Raw genomic sequence first — 5685 nt, 5'->3', positions numbered from 1 at the left:
TTCAGTAGAGAGGATTTCAGTTAGAATCATCTTCTTTTCACGAATTGTCTCCATATTTCACCACAAATGTCAACCAACCCTAAAAGACAAAAACAAATTTTATATTTCATCACCAACAGTAAATGTTTAAAAAGCTGACGAGCTTTTATCTTAATCTTGTTTGTACGTGTAGTAAGATACTGCAATTTGTGTCTGTACTGATATAAACTACAAGTGTAATGATATAGACTGTGTGCGTATCAGCATAGCTTGTGTTGGTATTAATATGTCCCATGGCTTTTCAAACTGAGATATTAATGAGGAAAAGTTTTGTGTCATTTTGTGTCTCTAGTGTAGTCTGGAGTAACATGTCATGTAACACATCATGTAAGCAGTGTATACCATAGAAAGGGAAGATGCAGTCACATGACTGTTTAGTCTCAACTCGACAGCTATAGATAATTCATGTGATGAGGATTTCACAAGGGGTTCGGAGCGATTTTTTTCCCCCAGGAAACAACTTAATATTTTCGTAGGATGAATAGCTATGAAGTTGTAAGAATAAAACAATAAATCGAAAAGCTTTATTATGTAAATATATTTTTAAGAGAAATATTATTAAGATAAAAAATTATCTTGCGCAGAAAAGTGCCAGGCTCTTGTGAACGTCATGAGAATTTGATCTTTGAGAGGATTCATGAAAGAAACAAATTGAACAACCTCCTGAACAAGACAGAACAACTTTTAATTAACACAATTACTATGACAGCACTTTGAACTGGGAGAAAACACTGAAAAACTTCCAGTTTTCAAATCAATTAAAAAAAAAAAAAACAGAGAAAAATCTCTTATCCCAGCACTTGCTGACCAGACCTGAAGAGTTAAGAGTGGCCCTGTTTCTGAAGCCAAATATCAAAAGGTCCTCGTACAGATGGGTTCATAGCAGAATACTGCAGAAGTGCTTTTGGTCATTCTTCTCACCAGTATTTTTCAGAATGCAACAGTAAATATTCCCAACCAGATCAATATCCCAGAACATGAACACTGGTGTAATAACTATCTGAGCAAAGCCTGTTGAATACTCATCAGTGACGCCAGTAATAACCCATGGACACATCGTGCAAAATTTCCACCTGCCTCACGGACTTCTGAACCTCACTCGTTTGATCACAAAACGAGCTTGTATGGAGACAACATTCTTTTATATTTGACAAACATTCAAGACTCCTCAGTTCTTGATCTAACATGTAACTTCAGTAAAATCTCTGGTTATTCTGTCAGCTTCTCTAAATCAGAACCTTTCTGTGTCCAAAACTGGGATGCTGAGATCGGAACTCTGCCTTTCAAACTTGTGTCACAAATCAAACGCATGGACACTCAGATCACGCATGATCCTGGACATCTTTTGTCCCTCAACTTCACACCCAGACGTCCCTTATCTCTCACTGGTTCTATCTCTGCTGTTAAAATGAACACCCTCCGTGTCAGCAAGGCTCCCGCAGACAGGATGCATGCTTGAGAAAGGATGCATGTTTGAGACAGGATGCATGTTTGGGACAGGATGCATGCTTGGGACAGGATGCATGCTTGAGGCTTTAATTAACAAATAATAAAGAACAAAGGTATTCACAAAAAAAAAAAAAAAAAAGACCAAATGGAAGAAAAACAAGAAGGCTATAAAAACAAACGATGAGAAAATCAGTTATGAAGAACCGTGTAAACGCTCTACGAACAAGTAGATCTTTCAGACTAAACAAGGAAACAAAAGAGGTATAAATACACAGAGACCATAAGGTCACTAACAGGTGAAAGCGATGATTGAATGATGGGTGATTAAGATTAGAGATCAATAGTGCCGCGGCGGCTGATTGAGGGACACTGCGGTGTGACACCTCAGGGGACTCTTCAGTATGATTCTGATTTCACCATCGGCATGATGGTTTGGTAAATGGGACAACATTATGAATAAATTCTACTGGAAAAACACAATTATACAAGAACATGTAAACACCACACCTTCTGGTGCACAGTTGTGTAATTTTCAGTAGTGTTGTTGCTTTGGGGCGTGTAAGGAATCATGTGATTGGCCATTGTTTTTCTGTTTATTTTAAAATAGGAAAATGTGTATTAAACGCGTGCTTGAGTGGCCTGTTCATATTTTATGCAGAATCATAATACATTACGATATCAGATTTTAAAATGATCAGTGACAGGAAATTCTTCATGCTCTGATGATCTGTGTATGTTATGTGTATTATCGTAATCGATGATGCTGGTTTAGGTAAACGTTATGTTATGTGTATTATCGTAATCGATGGTGCTGGTTTAGGTAAACGTTATGTTATGTGTATTATCGTAATCCATGATGCTGGTTTAGGTAAACGTTATGTTATGTGTATTATCGTAATCGATGATGCTGGTTTAGGTAAACGTTATGTTATGTGTATTATCGTAATCGATGATGCTGGTTTAGGTAAACGTTATGTTATGTGTATTATCGTAATCGATGATGCTGGTTTAGGTAAACGTTATGTTATGTGTATTATCGTAATCGATGATGCTTGTTTAGGTAAACGTTATGTTATATGTATTATCGTAATCGATGATGCTGGTTTAGGTAAACGTTATGTTATGTGTATTATCGTAATCCATGATGCTGGTTTAGGTAAACGTTATGTTATGTGTATTATCGTAATCGATGATGCTGGTTTAGGTAAACGTTATGTTATGTGTATTATCGTAATCGATGATGCTGGTTTAGGTAAACGTTATGTGTATTATCGTAATCGATGATGCTGGTTTAGGTAAACGTTATGTTATGTGTATTATCGTAATCGATGATGCTGGTTTAGGTAAACGTTATGTTATGTGTATTATCGTAATCGATGATGCTGGTTTAGGTAAACGTTATGTTATGTGTATTATCGTAATCGATGATGCTGGTTTAGGTAAACGTTATGTTATGTGTATTATCGTAATCGATGATGCTTGTTTAGGTAAACGTTATGTTATGTGTATTATCGTAATCGATGATGCTGGTTTAGGTAAACGTTATGTTATGTGTATTATCGTAATCGATAATGCTGGTTTAGGTAAACGTTTCGGGTGTTCTGCTCAGGGGGCCTGACTTTTCTGAGGAGATTTTCGTGCAGTGCATGTGCGGATCTGATCATCTTCTCTGGTAAAACTATTTTTATTACAGTGGGTCCAGGTCAATGAATAATTTTGTTGAACTGTGCCACACTAAACAGCACAATAAAAATTCAATATCAATTAACTGAACACTGGTCCCCATACACTGTTTACAAGTGATCAGAAACCAGATCTTCACAAATGGCTCAATCTAACGCCTGCTGTTAAACTTTGCATGGTAAACAAATGGAACCATTCACATTTTGATGCTATTATTATATCGATCTTTGACTTTTCAATGTATAGTAACACAAATCAACAATGTCCTTGCTGACTTGGCAAAAAGTTTTTTGTATGAATATCACGAGTCACTTTTTACGAGATACATATATAAAGCTTTATGTATCTAAAGACAGATTACTAAAATGTGTTTCATATAGGAATAGCATGACGTAAAGGTGAATATTGCATTACCATCTGTCTGGTGAAACTTCAATCTTCAGTCTTCAATCAGACAGGTCCAGTTCACTGTCAGTCCGGTGTGTTTGGAAAGTTCTGGTTCCCTGGTTCTCAGGGACTGGCTCAGAACACACAACGCATGTTTAAAATCTTAATGACTCTTGTGTATTTAACTCCAATGTTTCTGTTAAAAATATGTCTCTCTCCAAACATGTCTCATCCTCCACAGACAGACACAGCTACACACCCTGAGTTCAAAGGGTCAGAATCAGACAGCTAGGTCCACGTCTATGAGTGCTTAGATCAAAGTTCACAAGATTAGAAAAGCAATAAAGCTACAGGCCACTATTACTGCAAATGCTTATTATTATCCAGACGTCAGGTAGAAATGGCATGAACACAGACATTAAGGTATGTAACTGTGTGTTCACACAGAGATGCATTTTTTGTGTTTTATAAAATATGAGTATGACAGAAACAGAGAGAGTGAGAGAGACCCAACTGCTTGATTCAGAACATAATTAATAACATGCCACACACATACGCACACACACACACACACACACACACACAATCGCTGCGAAACCCTGTACAGCATGATGACTGAAAAAACTCAGTTTAAGTTTCGTTAATGAGATATCAGTATCAGTAATATCAATATGTCATACATTTACAGGCAAGCTTGAAAATGTGAGGTATCGAATACATGACTGTAATGTAGTTTAAAATCATTCATACTATTTTGTCCAGGAGGTGGTGCTGCAGTGAATCATGTCTGACACTCCTACTTTCTGATGATGTGTGTCTCTAATCAGAGGCCACGCTGATGGTCTATAGACACACTGTTGTAAGAGGGCTAAGAAAGGGCTGGAACACTGTTATTGTATTTAGCTTGTTTATTTATTTAGTTTTTGGATGAGATCACTTTGATAACCGTCTCATTTTGGTAGTGGAGCTAGGACCTGATGGGACTGGGTACCACACCCATCATAGACTACAACACAACACTCTCCCCATGTGCCACACCCATCATAGACTACAACACAACACTCTACCCATGTGCCACACCCATCATAGACTACAACACAACACTCTCCCCATGTGCCACACCCATCACAGACTACAACACAACACTCTCCCCATGTGCCACACCCATCACAAACTACAACACAACACTCTCCCCATGTGCCACACCCATCACAGACTACAACACAACACTCTCCCCATGTGCCACACCCATCACAGACTACAACACAACACTCTCCCCATGTGCCACACCCATCACAGACTACAACACAACACTCTCCCCATGTGCCACACCCATCATATACTACAACACAACACTATCCCCATGTGCCACACCCATCACAGACTACAACACAACACTCTCCCCATGTGCCACACCCATCATAGACTACAACACAACACTCTCCCCATGTGCCACACCCATCACAGACTACAACACTACACTCTCGCCATGTGCCACACACATCATATACTACAACACAACACTCTCCCCATGTGCCACACCCATCACAGACTACAACACAACACTCACACACATGTTTACTATTTACACTGTAGACTACAACATAACACTCACACACATGTTTACTATTTACACTGTAGACTACAGCATAACATTCACACACACGTTTACACTGTAGACTACAACATAACACTCACACACGTTTACACTGTAGACTACAACACACCAGTCACACACGCTTACACTGTAGACTATAACATAACACTCACACACATGTTTACACTGTAGACTGCAAAATAATACTCACACACATGTTTACACTGTAGTCTACAACATAACACTCACACATGTTTACACTGTAGACTACAACATAACACTCACACACATGATTACACTGTAGACTACAACACAACACTCACACACATGATTACACTGTAGACTACAATATAACACTCACACACATGTTTACACTGTAGACTACAACATAACACTCACACACATGTTTACACTGTAGACTACAACACAACACTCACATACATGACTACACTGTAGACTACAGCATAACAATCACACACATGTTTACACTGTAGACTACAACACTACACTCACATACATGACTACACTGT

This window comes from Chanos chanos, chromosome 7 (assembly GCF_902362185.1).
Source record: "Chanos chanos chromosome 7, fChaCha1.1, whole genome shotgun sequence".
Lineage (NCBI taxonomy): Eukaryota > Metazoa > Chordata > Actinopteri > Gonorynchiformes > Chanidae > Chanos > Chanos chanos.
This window is presented reverse-complemented; position numbering follows the sequence as displayed.